At 43.2% G+C, this 17,601-nt stretch overlaps 1 long non-coding RNA gene across 1 annotated transcript in view; it reads right to left on the bottom strand.

Moving 5' to 3' along the window:
- LOC142160348 (uncharacterized) overlaps positions 1 to 16,604 on the bottom strand; it is a 57,373-nt gene extending 40,769 nt beyond the window's left edge. Inside the window, exon 1 of the long non-coding RNA XR_012693170.1 lies at positions 16,479 to 16,604. This is a non-coding gene — a long non-coding RNA (uncharacterized LOC142160348). The remainder of the gene's footprint in view (positions 1 to 16,478) is intronic.
- Between the last annotated feature and the right edge of the window lie 997 nt (positions 16,605 to 17,601).

Here is a 17,601-nt window from a genome sequence, read left to right as displayed (position 1 = left end):
GGTTGTGGTTTATCTGGATGACATTTTAATTTATTCACAGTCTCTGGCTCAGCACTTTCAGCATGTTCAAGAGGTACTGCAGAAACTGCACCAGCATTAGCCGTATGCAAAACCTGAGAAATGTGAGTTTGAGGTTTCCAATGTGACCTTCCTGGAATATATAATCCCCTCCCCAGGATTTTCTATCGATCCTGACAAAGTCCAAACAGTTCTGGATTGGGTGCTCCCCACAAATTTGAAAATCGTCCAGAGGTTTAAACGTTTATTTTCAACCTTAGTAGCACCCATTACTGCTCTCACTCGTAAAGGTGCTGACACTACTAATTGGTATTGTGACTGGATCACTGATAAATAACTTTTGGTATAAATTTATTTAAAGAAAATAGCACAGGGCGCTTATTTATATAATTGCAAATGTACTTATGTTTGATATTGTATTCCACTTTTTTAGTAGGAAATGTATTGACCAGGAAAGGGATTTGCGTTTGTTTGTAACCTTGTTAGAGGGAATTCATTCATGTCTGAGGTATATGTTTGGTATCTGATAAGCAATTGTAAGTCTGTTGTGTAGTCTAGAGGATGTCCTCATTAAGGCTAATTAAGTCTATTCAATGTGAGTGACCAACACTTGAATGCACAACAGGGGGCCTTTACCTGAATGCAGCTCCTGTTAGACAGGCAAGGACTCTAAACAATGGAGACAGAACATCTGAAGAAATCAGAGTGAAGTGGAATTTAAATTGTGTTAGATGCAAAACTAGATTACATCCTGAGATCTGATGGGATCAAGCTGATATGGAAGTTCAATTGTTAGATGCAAAATTAGATTACATCCTGAGATCTGAGGGAATATTGTAGATGGGTTGGAGCCAGATAGGTCCAAGGGGCTGACTTACTCCTGTTAGGAGTTATGTCAGAATTGTATAAAAGGTGAACTGTTTGAGCATGTAATGAATTCTTCTAAATTCAACATCTGACCTGATCACTGGTACCTCTAACAAGTGAGAGCAAATAAACATATTGCTTCAAAGACCTGCTTGAAAACATCTTCAATATTGCTGTATTCCTGTGACCTGTAGGTTAGACCTAAAATCAAATCCGGCTGTTTTGAGGTTTGGACCCAAGCTTTCCGGTACCACCGCTCTGCCTGATACCCATACAGCCCTGGTCAGTGTGATAGGCCAGGGGGGCATCCATCCACAACTTCCCTGATCCATAGTAAGAGGACAGGAGTACCAGACCAGGTACACCAGCAACGAGATACGCTAGCAGCGTCAGTTACCCATTAGGAACCCGGTTCTGTATGCCGGTATAGGAGCCCAGTGGTGGCAGCAGGCCCCTCCCACTGTGGCAGGAGGGGTGTATTCGGAATAACAAAAGGGGACTGTGGCAAAGTAAGCCCAACCGGATCCCAGCAACAACAGACAGGGTGGCATAGGCGGTCCATCCTGTCACAGGTATCTAGCCGCATTGGCGAGTTTCTCAGCTCTAAAAAATGCTTTCACCTCTGCACCAGTACTTAAACATCCAAACACAGAACTTACTTTTATTGTGGAAGTAGATGCCTCGGACGTAGGAGCCAGAAATTGCACACCTGTGCATATCTCTCCTGCAGATTCTCACCTGCTGAGATCAACTATGTTGTGGGTAATCGTGAGCTACTGGCCATCAAATGGGCCTTTGAAGAGTGGCGGCTCTAGATGGATGGGGCTGCATGAAAATCGGGGAAAACATTTGCGTGGGGTCCTCCCAATTTTCACTTAACCAGCACTAGGCAAACTAGCCGTGGTAGTTGGCACTATAGCAGGTGGACACATGGCAGGGGCCCCCTGTCACAATCCGCCTGGCAGCTCCTACCTTTTGGACTCTATTATTTGTATTTTTTCTTTTTATGTGTTTGCAGCAGTACCTCTGATGTCCAGAGGTGCTGCTATTGTGCATTTCTTGTGCTTTAGGGGTTAACCTTTTATGTTCACTAATTATCCCATGCACCTGGGTGTGGTCTCATTTTCCTTATTTATACCTGTCACTCCCAGCACACATTTGCTGGTTATTGATGTAATATCCTGTTGTTGCACCCTGTGGATTCTTCCTCCTGCCTTGCTCCTCTGGTTACATGCTGCTTGGAATCTGTTCATACCTCCTGCTTCCCTGCATTAGCTGTGAATGGTATGAATGGTTTCTGAACATTCATATTTCTTCCTGCATCAGCTTGCACCTGGTATTTACTACTACTCTTGATTACCTGCTATTTATACTTTTCTGCAAATAAACAGAGTGTTTTCACCATATTCGTGGCTCCTAGCTGTACTCCTGTATGTAACTGTGACACCCCCTGCCATAATGACAACCAACCCAAGGCTGTTCAGTGCTGGGCTGGATTCCCTAGGGAGTGGGATCCGCTGAAAAAAAACAAGCGAGCTCAACCTCTAAGGACAACCAGCCCAGTGCTGAAAGCACTAGGGCTCTTCCTACCCCCGTGGGCTGTGGGTAGTAGGGTCATAAAGGCGATATTAATGTAAAAAAAACAAATAGACGCCATATATTTTTTTGGAGCTACAAATTCCAGCCAGCCAGGGTGCTATAAACAGTGTGGGCATGCTGATACTTGAATAACTACAAGCACCAGCATACCCATGGCAGCCAGGGCATGTTGGCACTTGGAGAACCACAAGTGCCACCAGGCCCTGACACCCACGGTTGACAAAAGCCCCCTTGTTGCTTCAAGTCTCCTTTTCTTCTTGGCCAGGAGGGCCCCCTTGTTGCTTGAAGTCTTCTTATCTTTAGCCAGAAGGGCCCCATATTTGTAATATTCAATCCAGAATATGCTTGTTTAAAAAAAAAAAAAATGATGAGAAACGCCGCAAACAGCTTCTATGGTGTAGAAGCCTACTTATAGTATTAGGGGTTTCCCATGACAGGTGGACTTTTTGCCCAAGCAGGGACTTTGGATTTACAAATTATTTTGGGACATTTCAAGCCGGACTTTTGGATACACAATTTATTGCGACATTTACATGCTGGACTATTGTAATTACAAATTTATTTTGGACTTGGTTAAGCCGGACTTTGGATACAAATTTTCTTTTGGACTTGGTTTACACTCATGATTGTATTAAAAGCTGCTGACAACAGATGAAAACATCAGTGGTGAGTATATTGGGGTTTTATTATTTTTATTAAAAGTATGTGGTTTTAATGAGGGTGTTGTGGTTTTTTAAACATTTTCTTTTGTGGAACTACAGGTCCCAGCCAGCCGTGGGTGTCAGGGCCTGTTGGTACTTGTGGTTCTCCAAGTGCCAACATGCCCTGGCTGCTATGGGTATTCTGGTGCTTGTAGTTATACAAGTATCAGCATGCCCACACTGTTTATGGCACCCTGGCTGGCTGGGACTTGTGGTTCCACAAAACAAAATGGCACCTGTTTGTTTTTTACACTGTTATAGTGCCACCCACCCCGGCTGGTTTGCCTAGTGCTGGTTAAGTGAAAATCGTGGGGACCCCACACAAATTTCTACCCAGATTTTCACATAACCAGCAGCAGGCTGACAGCGCTACGGTTAAAATTGGCTGGGTGGGGTGACCCCATGCTTTTTTTTTTTTTCCACTTTTATCTATTTTTAACAGTTTTGACAGCTGCCGGACCTCTGGCTCTATAGGCAGGGACAGTGTAACAATGATGTGTTTATTGAACATGCTGCTAGGATGCAGCGTGTTGTCTCTGGCATGTTTTATAGCAAACTCAGAAGAGTTTGCTTAATTGCAGCTTCATACATTTGAGACTTGTATAGCTAGAGTGGCAAACAGTCTGGAGTTTGATCTCTATCGATTTTGGAAATAGCGCTTTTGGCAGAAACACATCTCTGGCGATTTTACATGAAATCTCCGGTTCATACATGTGCAAGTGTCAACTATCCCAAGAAAATCTGTGATTTTGCAAAATTGCACCTTGATACATTTACCCCTTAGACTTAAAATGTCTCCATCTCTAAAAATTCCAAACACCTTCCTCTGCTCTCTCTGTTGTCACTTCAAGTAAGTGTAATTGGCACAGGTCACACAGACCATGGGCAGTCTCTATTGATGGAGACCGTGAATTCATTGTGGAAAAAATCCTCAACTCCAGGAGAATTCAAGGGCAAATTCAGTTTCTAGTACTTTGGAAGGGCTATAGCCCGAAAGAACGATCTTGGGTTCCGCGGGAAGGGGGGGGGCTCAATGCTGACACACTTATTGAAGAGTTCTTTAGAAGATTTTCTGGGAAACCTGGATGTACTCTCACGAGCCAATGCAGGCTGCCGCGGCTTGCTTCCGGCTGCCTCTGGGGTTCCAGCCATCACCATGACAACCGGGATGTTACTTCCTCCCACACATCCCGGCTGTCACCAAGGCAACAGCCGGGCCGCTGCTCTCCTTCACCGCCGCAGCCCGGCTAAACCGACAGCTGAACACGTGCGCACTGGTTAATTAACAGCCTTATGGTCTGATTAGTACATATGTGTTCCTCTATTTTGATTGGCCCATCTGTGTATAAAAGGCATGGAGGGCTTAACCTCCCTGCTGGTTATAGTTCTCAGTTCCTGTTTACTAACTTGCTCCTGTGCCTTGTACCTGTTCTCTGTATTGTATTGCTTGTGTATGACCCGTGGCTTTGTTTACTGGACTTTGATTCCTTGCCTGTTTCCCTGACCTCTGCTTCTTTCTGGACCTTCCTTGTTTGCTGCAAGCCCTGACATCTTGCCTGTTTCGGACAACGGAACCTGTTTCAGACCTTATACCTCGGCCTGCTTTCTGACCAAGCTTTGGTTGCTATCACCCGCTACTCTGCGCTGCGGTTCATTCATAAACTTGTACTACTCTGAGTGTAAGACCTGGGGGCATCTGAGTACCTGTGAGCTAACAAGCTCTATGAGAAAGGCGGCTGCTATAGGTGAAGACCTCTCCATCTTGTTCTGCAAGTTCATGATATTAACCGCTAGACTTAACAGTCATATATGAATTCAACAGAAAATAACAATCAGTCATTAGATATACTACATAATCATCACACCTCCCCCTAAACCTAGGGCACGGAAACCTGTGACCTGTCACTATCTCTTCTGCCCATTTACCACTTCTGGCCCTTGGTGCGAGGGGCCATCTGCGTTTACATGTTCTGCACCCTTCCGGTGCTGCATGGTGAAGTTATATTGCTGAAAAATTAAACTCCATTTTAAAAGCTTACCATTATCCCCAGAAACTCTATTTAGCCAGCTTAGAGGATTATGGTCTGTAATAATGGTGAAATCCCGTCCATACATGTAGGGCTGTAGCTTTTGACGTGCCCATATGATGGCTAAGCACTCTAGTTCAATGGTTTACGCCACCTCCCGGGGGAGTAGTAGTCTACTTAGGAAAATGATAGGGTGCTCCTTCCCCTGCCCTGTCACCTGGCTAATGACAGCTACATGTCAATAGTTAGACGCGCCGGTCTGTACTATAAATCTCCGTTTTAAATCTGAGGCCTGTAGCACAAGAGACTGGGCCAGAGCAGATTTCAGAGCTGTAAATGCATTCTCACAATCCTCTGTCCAATTGACCACCAGTGATAACTTCTATTTTGCTAAGTCATGAAAGCCCGCAGATATGTAGTGGATCCCTTGCGACTGCCAGGTGATATCGCTCATTCAGGGGCATGTAGTCTAATGGGAAGGTGGTGTTCGCCAGGGAACCCCGCAAGGAGGTATGGACATAGATGCCCCTAACCCGCAGGTCGCGGTCCCCTGGATGAGTGCAGGGCAGAGTAGTAGGCGGAGCCAGACACAGAGGAGAGATGCCGGCAGCTCAGGGGGGAAGTGGATGAGAAGAACTATGGCTGTCTCGATGATTGGAAAATAGAGCAACAGCAGGTGATTCACTGGTACAGCGGCAGTTCAATGGAGATAATGGAGAGGTGGAACTGTAGCAGACTCGTAGATGGTAACTCAGAGCAACAGCAGGTGAGTCACTGGTACAGCGGCAGTTCAATGGAGATTATGGTGAGGTAGAACTATAGCTGATCCTTAGATGGTAACTCAGAGCAACAGCAAGTGAGTCACTGGTACAGCGGCAGTTCAATGGAGATAATGGAGAGATGAAACTTTAGCTGATCCGAAGACGGCAACTCAGAGCAACAGCAAGTGAGTCTCTGGTACAGCGGCCATTCAATGGAGATAATGGAGAGGTGGAACTATAGCTGATCCGAAGATGGCAACTCAGAGCAACAGCAGGTGAGTCACTGGTACAGCGGCCGTTCAATGGAGATAATGGAGAGGTGGAACTATAGCTGATCCGAAGATGGCAACTCAGAGCAACAGCAGGTGAGTCACTGGTACAGGGGCCGTTCAATGGAGATAATGGAGAGGTGGAACTATAGCTGATCCGAAGATGGCAACTCAGAGCAACAGCAGGTGTGTCACTGGTACAGCGGCCATTCAATGGAGATAATGGAGAGGTGGAACTATAGCTGATCCGAAGATGGCAACTCAGAGCAACAGCAGGTGTGTCACTGGTACAGCGGCCGTTCAATGGAGATAATGGAGAGGTGGAATTATAGCTGATCCAATCCGTAGATGGTAGCTCAGAACAACAGCATGAGGTTAGACATGAACTGGGTACCTTGATCAGTTAACATTTCTTTTGGGAACCTCACCCTTGAGAAAATAGTTATAAGAGCATCTGCTACTTTGAGAGAATGGACGAAAGAGTTACTGCTTCTGGGTACCTAGAAGCATAATTCACTACAGTCAGAATGTACTCTTTCCCTGAGCTACTGGGAATGGCTAGAGGACCCACAATATCCACAGCACCCCCTTCAAAGGGTTCTGATAAGATATGGCAGGGAAATGAGAGAGGCCCTCCCCACATCACCAGATTTCCCAACAACCTGGCACACATGGCATGAGCGGCAGTACTTGGCTATGTCAGATAGCATGCACTCTAGTAAAAATGATGTACCAAATGAACCATAGTTCTGGCAACACCCAAATGTCCTGCTAAGGGTATCTCATGGGCTACTTTCAGCAACCCTTCCCTGTAGGTTTAAGGTACAACTAGTTGCCTATCAGCAATTACATATGGATGCATACTTGTGACATTTTTCTCTCTGTATAAAAGGCCATTTTCCCCAAAAAATTCTGTCTTCCTTACTTTCCAAACAGGCCTGACTGACCCTCCCCCTCACTGCTGATAGACTGGGATCAGTGTTTTGTTCAGTTTTAAAAGTGTCACTCCTGAGCTTGTCAGTATTGCCCACAGTAGGAGATCGCTCATTCAAATCACTGCCTGAATCTGCAGCTTCTACAGTGAGGGAGGAGTGTGGAGGGATTAGCTTCTAGTGAACTTCCCTCCGACTTTCAGGGTTTAATGCACAGCTCCTCTGTGCCGCTCTCTGGGTCACTACTGCTAAGACATTGGATACATTTTCACACTTTGGGTCACCTTCAGAACTGGGCACATGTAAATCGATCTGACTACCTAAAACATTAGCAGACATGGTATCACATTTAGGCACAATCTCACACATTTTGCCCTGATCAAATTCACAACCTAGGGGATTTAACGTGTTAGTCCCTCCAACAAGAGTATTACCATCAAACACATTGACACATGAGCCCTCCTTCTGCATCACAGGTACCTGCAAATCTGCATGAGAATTTTCAGCAGCACATGAAATTTCATTACATATTTTTGCACTTATTTTATGCTGGTCAGCAAAGTTGCCCTGGGAAAGATTAAGGTTAGTTAGTTTGCATCAGTGCATTAGAAATTACATCACTTTTATTTATATAAGCAGCGTGTATCATTCCCAAATCAGTCCCGAACAGTACCGTACACTGGCTAGGGGTACTGCAGAATGTAGGCTCCCACTGCTCGCACAGCAATAGTCTTCACCGGAATATTGATCTCAGGGCTCACTAGAGCTGGATATACAAGAGTCAGGTCTGCGCCAGAGTCTAATAACCCAAATGTGACTTGGTGTTTTACCTTAACTGCTTGCAGATTGTCTCTGGGGCGCTCATAGGGTCCTCCTGCACATAGGACGGTCGGCACTGGCTTTCCTGCCAAGCCCCCCACAGGAGGAGGAGTTTTCTTCTTTATTTTAGCAATTGACACTGATGTGCCCCACTTCATCACATGTAAAACACCTGCTGCCAGTTGCAAAAACAGGTTTTCCCTCCGCCCCCCAAAAGGTGCAGCAACAGCTGGTTTGATTGACGGGGAACTCAGGGGTGGTTCTCCAGGTTGCCTCTCTTTACATGTAGGTTGCCCTGGTGCTCCCCCACTCTTCTTCATCACAAGAGCCCTGGTAACTGTGTACTTGTCAGCCTGGCTAGCAGCCGCTTGCGCTGTCTTAGGGTCACGATCCACAACCCAGTACCTTACCTCTTCTGGGCACTGTGTGAGGAACTGCTCCTGGAGAATAAGATCCTTTAAATTTTCATAGTCCAGTACCTGCAATCCCTCAATCCATTGATGCATCATGGATGATAATTGTGCTAACAGTCCGGCATAGGTATCAGAGGGACTGCGCCTAGAGTCTCGGAACTCCCGCCTGTAAGCCTCAGGAGTTATGTTGAAACTAAGAAACAAGGCTTTCTTAATTGCGACATCATCGCAGTCCAGTTCCTGTGGAAGGTCTACAAAAGCTTGCAAAGCTTTCCCTCTCAGTCCAGGGGGTAAATGTATCAAGCTGAGAGTTTTCCGGCAGGTTTGAAAAGTGGAGATGTTGCCTATAGCAACCAATCAGATTCTAGCTTTCATTTTGTAGAATGTACTAAATAAATGATAGATAGAATCTGATTGGTTTTTCAAACCCGCCGGAAAACTCTCAGCTTGATACATTTACCCCCAGGGGTTAAACAGCTGGCCCATTTACTGGGGTCCAGTTCAAACTGTCGGCAAGTCCTTTCAAATCCCCTCAGGAATGTATCAAGGTCGCCGTCCTTTTCCAACACAGTGAATTGGTCGTGCCTGGTATTTTTCCTACCCGGACCTCGGTCCGCTGACTGGTTGTTGAGCCTAGTTAGTTCCTGCTGGTGTTTGCGTTCAGCTTGACACTCTGCAGCAGCAGCCTCCCTGTCTGCAGCAACACGGTGCTCGGCAGCCTCCCTGTCTGCACGGCGCTCAGCAGCCTCCCCGTCTACAATCATACTAATATAAATCATACTTGCCAACTTATGACAGTCGGTGTCCGGGAGCTGCCGGGAAGGTTGGTGTGCAGGGGGCAGGGCTCAGAATATCATGTCACTTTGGCCCCTCTCCTGTTGTAAAATGATGCGTCATTACATCACGTGGGCAAAAGCCGCGATTTTCAGGGAATCGCTGCATTTTGGATTTAATTCTGCCCACTTCACTAGGAAGTGGTCAGATGCAGGAGGCTGCCATACTCTCCCAGGAGTCTGGGAGACCCACCTAGAATCCGGCAGTCTCCCGGACATTCCGGGTGAGTTGGCAAGTATGATATAAATTGTCATACATGAAGTCAACAGAAAATAACAATCAGTCATTAGATATACTACATAATCATCACATATTGCATAGCGCCCTTCCCCTACTCTCATCTGTAAATTTAGAACAGACAGCATGTATGGAGGAAGGTGGTTTGCAGGCTGTGCTCCTAAAATAGAGTGCAGAGATTGACTACAGAATTAGACAGGTTGAAATAGGGAATTTTACATAGTAAAATTGCTGTGATTATTTTTAATGCAGATGATTCCTGAAGCGATCGGTCAACTAGAAAATTTTGCTGATCACTTGAGTGTCAGAACATCAAGATAGAGCACTATATATATATATATATATATATATATTATATATATATATATATATATGTACATACAATGGTACTATAGATATTATACAGACATCATTCTGAACTAGTATTTCTATTTTGTGGCATGTCATTCTGGCCAAGTATTTCTTTCTTTCTTTACAGTTCTATTTAGTGGAGAATAGCAAGGTGCTGTTGCTGTATGACTCTGAGCAGCACACCCCGGAAAATAATTAGATTTACTTTATTTATAATCCAAAGTTTTTCTAATGAAAGAAGCAATTTTATAAGGGTCAGTCTTAGTCACCTCATTATAAGGAGGCAAAATTCAGGGTTTGTCTGTGAGCAGCATCCACCAATAAACATCTTATTTTACTTTTCTCTTTCCTAGTCAAACTAATTTTAAATTTGGTGAGGGGCAGCAAAACCGTAATGAGGGTGGTGTGAGCGGTGTCGTCGCCCAGGGCGCAAGCCCAAGGGGGCACAGCAGCCGTCCGCTACCTGCCCCAGAGCATTGCACCTTTAACCTCTCCGCTGCTGGACAAGTTATCTTGAGACAATCATACAAATTAGCTGGATGCAGCAGCCACGCGCAGTAATAAAAGGCTGGATTGATTCTTCAGTCATTTAGTTTCACAGTGGAACGCATTTGCGTTCCAAATGCCGAACTTCCTGTCAGTGGAACGCACATGCGTTTCACTGTAAAACTAAAAGACTGAAGAATCCAGCCTTTTATTACTGCGAGTGGCTGCTGCATCCAGCTAATCTGTATGATTGTCTCAATATAGCTTGTCCAGCAGTGGAAAGGTTAAAGGTACAATGCTCTGGGGCAGTCGGCTTCTGATACCATGCTGCCTCTTCACCTTGAGGAGCATGCCACCGTGTCCTGTGAATGTCACCCTCTCTCGTATGTATATGGAATGATACATACTCCTTTTTAGTATTAATACATACTCCTTTTTTTAGTATTTTTGTATTGAAAAGCACATTTTGATCTTTTGTTTTGGACTTACATCTAACTCTAGCTAAGGACCAATGTATTTATTTATATGTATTATATGTATGCTATACAGTTCAAACTCAGGTGATAATTGTTTGTTCTATACATGCAAGCCTGTTTATATTATAATATAATTCAGTAACATAATAAATCTAGGCTGTACACTGTCAACCTGCTTGTATTTCACAACTAAATGTAAACATTGACATACTTCCTTACAGGGAAACAATGAACTTCATTGTATGTGTAACAGAATTCTTTCAGTAAAGTGCTAGCCACACCCCCACATTAGGTTAGCCACATCCACTTGGCAAATGTCACTACCATTTAGATGGGGAACGCCGGTGCCCTCTCTCGCCCAGGGCACTAAAATGTCTATTTACGGCACTGAGGGGCAGTGTCAGTGACCTCTTTATTAAGTGTGTAAAAAACAGGTTTTTGACTGTGAGTAACAGTGTAGCAGCCCCCCCCACCCAAAAAAACCCCCTAAAATCTAAAGTGTTTTCACTTTTTGTACTATAGGGCCAATAGGGCTGCAATGTGATAGTGGAGTGACCTCCACAGAAGACTGCTGCAGGTCCTTGCACAATTAGGACAGACATTTCCGAGCATAAGATCACTATTACAAATAAATACATATCATTATAGTTTTATCTGTAGTTACATCCCAGTGTAGAAGAGAAAGTATTATATACAAGTTAACCCGTGCATGATACTCATGCATTCTAGTCAAATCAAGCTACTTAAGGTGTTAAAAAGGTTCTTGTCATGCATTTGGGCCATAGCCCAGGCCTCCTCAGGGGAAAAGCGTTACTTCCCGACGTAAGCGCCCTTTTTTAACGTGGTTTTGTCCACATGTCACCACCTCATCATTTTTCTCCATCACCTTATCCTTCATTTTCATCGCCACATCTATCCAGATGTCTATCCAGACACAGGGATCTCTCTCAGCGGTCCTGAATATCACACTCCTCTCACTCTGTCACCCCCGGCAACCACCAACCACTCCCCACTGTCACCACCGGCAACCACCAACCACTCCCACCTGTCACTTCTCCTTCAAGAAATATATATATTTTTTTTAAAATCTTTATAAACACTTTTAACAATTAACAAATTAAATTAACAAATTAAAAACATCTTAGTATACCAAATTTCAGCCCTTTCTGAATTTTTTTTTCCACACACACTAAGAATTTAGTAGGTCAGTGTATAACTCCGCCCAGCAGGTGGCGCTGCAGTTTGGTTTTATTTTTTCCACACACACACACACAGACAGACAGACTAACACACGCCACTAGACATTTATATATTAGATAGTAGTGTGGCTTATGAGCAGAGCCGGATTTAGACCTCATAGGGCCCTAGGCAGGATACTGTTTTTGGGCCCCCTCCCTGAAACAATCCATAGCACTATATTTTTGCAGCCTACCATATATCCCTATAGTTACGCAGAAGTGAAAGCATGTGCCGCCGCATGTCTACCATATACCCTTATAGTTAAGTAGATATGAAAGCATGTGCCGCCGCCAAAGAAGGTGAGGGTGTGGCTTGCATCTTTGGGGGCGTACCTAACATGTGAAAAGAGCAAGGCCACCCTGCTGCAGAAAAAGGCACCCCTAAATAATTACCAAGCAGTCCTGTTTTTTTAAGTAGTTGGGTCAAAACAACATAATAAATATTGAAGTCAGGGCAGAAATACTTACTTAAGGTGTTTGCAAAAATAATACGCATAAATCCAAGTATGTGCTCTTGTCACTTTTGTCCCTCTATCATCACACTGTGCCCCTTCATTGTCACTTTTGCCCCTTCACAATATCACATGTGCCCTTTCACCATCACCTCTGTGCCCATCACCATCACCACCACTGTGCCAATCACCATCACCACCTCTGTGCCCATTACCACCTCTGTGCCCTTCACCATCACCACTTCTGTGCCAATCACCATCACCACCTCTGTGCCTCTTCACCATCACCACCTCTGTGCCCATCACCACCTCTGTGCCTCTTCACCATCACCACCTCTGTGCCCTTCACCATCACCACCTCTGTGCCCTTTACCATCACCACCTCTGTGCCAATCACCATCACCACCTCTGTGCCAATCACCATCACCACCTCTGTGCCAATCACCATCACCAATTCTGTGCCCCTTCACCATCACCACCTCTGTGCCCTTCACCATCACCACCTCTGTGCCCTTCACCATCACCACCTCTGTGCCCTTCACCACCTCTGTGCCAATTACCATCACCAATTCTGTGCCCCTTCACCATCACCACCTCTGTGCCAATCACCATCACCACCTCTGTGCCCTTCACCATCACCACCTCTGTGCCCATCACCACTTCTGTGCCAATCACCATCACCACTTCTGTGCCAATCACCATCTCTGTGCCCTTCACCATCACCACCTCTGTGCCCATAACCATCACCACCTCTGTGCCCTTCACCATCACCACTTCTGTGCCAATCACCATCAGCACTTCTGTGCCAATCACCATCTCTGTGCCCTTCACCACCTCTGTGCCCATCACCATCACCACTTCTGTGCCCCTTCACCATCACCACTTCTGTCCCTTGTTTTACTTACCTTTCTATTGCGCGCTGCTCCTCCTTGGTCAGTCCAGATGTAAAAAAAAAAAAAAAGAAAGAGTCACGTGATCGCTCGTCGGGTCCCGGCAGCCTCTCCTCCTCTCTCTCTATCACTGAGACACTGAGAGGAGAAGAGGCTGCCGGGACCCGACTCGCGGCACCCGACCCCCCCTCCCCCGACTCGCGGCACCCCCCCCCCCCCGCACGAGTCGCGGGGGGGGGGGGGGGTGCCGCGAGTCGGGGGAGGGGCCGAATATTTTTTTTTTTCATTTTTTTTTAAATTGATCCTGTCCCCCCCAGCTGGGCCCTCCGAGAGCCGCTAGGCCCTAGGCAGGTGCCTAGGTTGCCTAGCGGTAAATCCGGCCCTGCTTATGAGACCCTTCATACTACAAAGTACAAGACATCACATTAAATAGTGATGTGTCAGTTTAATGTTTGCATGTGTAATTACATTCAATACAATGCATATACAAGTAGAATAGAAGTGTTTGTAATAGATTGTGCAATAGTGGAGTAATGCTCCATGTGTAATGTTTGTTTGTAACCATGTAATCATAGGTCAATTGGTATAAGAAAAGCATATTTCAAAACATACTAAATATATACTAAACATACTAAAACTAATTTTCTTTGGAAAAAAAAAATCTATGTATTTATCTAGGAGAGAGCTTATATTTAATCTAGTAATAATGTGTGACATATTTCTTCAAATAGAATGCCAACATCGCTGCCACCAACAGGAGGCGGGGAAGGAGGCTAGTCAGGAGGCCAGGGAGGAGACAGTCAAGGAGTCCAAGTGAGCAGCGGGGAGCCCATCCCATGCCCTGAGGAAGAATGTAAGTATCTTGATTTAATAATATAGTGCTATATTTTAGTGTGTTGTATCTGTAGAGAAGTATAGGTTTCACAAACAAATAATTTGCTAATTCTGTACTTGCCAAGGCGTAGGCAAATCCTGCTATTATACAGGTATATGACTTAATGGGTCTAATAATTGTTTGCCCTTAAGTAAAGAAACCTCCACAATACATCTGCATGTGCCTCTGGCTTGTACTGTTTCCCCTCCCTTTCAATCTCCTGATCGGCAAATCGCTGCCAAAACCAGTGATCAACATTTAACGCTATTATTTTGTGCAACCTGTTTAAGGAGTTTGAGTAAACTGATTATAACTAAAGTTTATTTGGAAAAAAATGTGCTGCCTTCAAACTGGATGATTAGTTTTAAAGTTTAAATCTAGCTTGTATTTGAAAATTGGCTATAAACACTGAAAGCGAACAAAAGGAATTGACCATTTTCAGTGCATGTAGTGGGCTGGTATATGGTGTTATACCATACCGCCACTTTTCCTAAAGTTGTAAAAATGTCAAATTCCATCCACTTGCATTCCCATTACATTTTCCATACTGACACTTCTAAATTTCTATACAACCACTTCTAATTTTCCACTTCGATCACTGCCAATTTTACTCAATAATCAAATTGGTGATTAAATACTCCAGAATTCATCCCATGCTTTTGCTACTACGCAATATATTAGTTTTTTTTACCTATCTCCGATCGATTAAAACAAAAACCTAAAACAGTTTTTGTAGTTTGGGAAACAAATATTGTTTAATGAGACATTTGACATTGTTCTTCCAAGACAACATATGAAAATTATATTAAATCTAAATTAAATCATACTTCCCAACATTGTTAATATTCATATGATTAGTATGACACAATTTACATGGATTTCAGCTATAGACACATACACACATCAGTAAACTTTTGGTAATTAATATGGGGGAATCTCCCCCAACTGTAAATTCTAAAGATATTTTAAGTATTGTCATCAAAACTCACTAGTTATATGTGATGACATCTGAACCCATCACTTACACAGATATCTTAGCATCACTTGTGTATTAGATTAAAATAAGGCAAAACTTACTCTAAAAGTCACAACTTTAACCATGCACTAAAATCCACAATAATTGCTGCTAACATACTTATATTCTATTTGGAATAGGCATAAAATAGAAAAATATATTAACAGTCTAAGGGACATATTTATGTAGCACTGTATAATATGAAAGATAGTATTCAATCCATATCGCATTGATAAGGATTGAACTATCTTTCATATTTATTAAAAAACTTTAGCTGGGAGAGCAGTTATGATAAACTGCTGTCCCTGTGAAGTTTATCACATACCTTTACACTGGCTGATCACTGCAAAAAAACTTTCGAAGACAGCAGTTTCCTCTGAACACCTAGGGCCTGAGTCATTAAGGCAAAAAAAAGGAGTAAATGTTCTATGGGACAAACCATGTTATTATGCAAGGGGTGCAAATCAGTTTATTATTTTGCACATAAGTTAAATACTGGCTGTTTTTTCATCTAGCACACAAATACTTAATAGCTTTATTTGTACACTGAAATTTCAAGTTGATCTAGGACATGCCCTACCCTAATTATAAATCTGTCCCCACATTTTACATTTACCTTTCCCCCCAATGCAACATCATTTTGCCCAGATACAAAGTTACTCCTTTTTTATGTTTTACTCTCCTTAATGACTCAGGCCCCTAGTGCGCATGTGCCGACCTGAAATATCGGCCATGCGCACAAAGACTGCACTGACCGAGGACTGACTAACGTGACAGGGAGGGATCACATGATTCCTCCACACATGCGCTGTGCAGCTCTGCTCTTCAGAGATTTCGAAAGTGTATATTTTTCGGAACTTGTCGAATTAAGGAACAGTCCCATACTCTTTTATGGAGACTTCAAAGAAAACAAATAGAAATGCATTAAATTGCTTCATAAATAGGCCCCTAAAAGAGTCAGGGTGATGCTTTATGAAAAAAGATAATCTCTGCCTTTCTCAAAGAATCAATTCACAGTCAGACATTTCTACTAAAACAGTAAAATTCAACCTGGAATTATAAGAGAGGAAATATTGTATATTACTATTTTAATATATTTTTAGTATAAATAAAGACACATATAATGAATGTATACACCTTACTTTAAGCTCTATTTGGCAGGAAACTTCCAGTGTTTCATAAAATATAAAAAATATATTTTTTGTGTAATTAAACATACCTATTGTTTCCTCCAGAAGACAGGTGAGAAAGAAAAATAACCCTTCTGTTGATTAGGAGAAACCTCTTCTTTGAACAGGTAACATCTAGAGTGGAACAGATTTGGAATGAGGATGTGCGCACATATATTATGTCAACAGTACACAGCTAATTCTGTTTAAATTTCGTCACACAGGGTGTACACTGAAAGGATTATTTAACCATGCAGACTATTTTTTTAGGTAACCTCTATAGTACATTAGGTTATTAGAAAAGTGAATGGATGTTTTTCAATACAATTGCACAATAGCTAGATAATTACCTTTCAAATGAAATATTACAATACCTTCACTTGAAAGAAAGTTGGCTGTATATCAGTAATAAATATGTTCTAGGATGCATTAAAGAAACGTGAAGTGCTCTTTTTCTAAGAAAAATTGTATAAGAAGGTACATCTAGAGGTTTTCTCTTTTGTACAGCAATGTTGTTTATTCTTGTATACTGTGTATGGATTTAGAAAAGGTTAGGCCACTTTGTTATATCGTGTCAGTGGCGTATGACCATATTTCCAACATGATACAAGTCAAGCTAAACATACACTTGTCAGCCACAACATTAAAACAACTGCCAAGTGAAGTGAATAACATTGATTATCTCATTACAATGGCACCTGTCAAGGAGTGGGATATATTAGGCAGTAAGTGAACAGTCAGTTCTTGAAGTTGATGTGTTGGAAGCAGGAAAAATGGGCAAGCGTAAGGATCTGAGCGGCTTTGAAAAGCATCAAATTGTAATGGTTAGTCAACTTAGTCAGAACATCTCCAAAACGGCAGGTCTTGTGGGATGTTCCCGGTATGCAGTAGTTAGTAATTACCAAAAGTGGTCCAACAAAAGACAACCATTGAACAGGTGACATTATGGGTTCTCAAGACTCATTGATGCGCGTGGGGAGAATAGGCTAGCCCACCTGGTCCAATCCCACAGAAGAGCTACCGTGGCACAAATTGCTTAAAAAGTTAGTTCTGGCTATGATAGAAAGGTTAAAGGAAAAGACCAGAATTGAAAATATGAGAAGGCACTACAGTCCAAGCAGAACAAAAATATTTTTTTTTTGGTTATCTTAAAAACTTTGGCTTTATTATTAT

This window comes from Mixophyes fleayi, chromosome 6, assembly GCF_038048845.1.
Source record: "Mixophyes fleayi isolate aMixFle1 chromosome 6, aMixFle1.hap1, whole genome shotgun sequence".
Taxonomy (NCBI): Eukaryota; Metazoa; Chordata; class Amphibia; order Anura; family Limnodynastidae; genus Mixophyes; species Mixophyes fleayi.
Note: the sequence above shows the minus strand (reverse complement) of the source record. Positions and strands in the feature narration are given on the sequence as shown.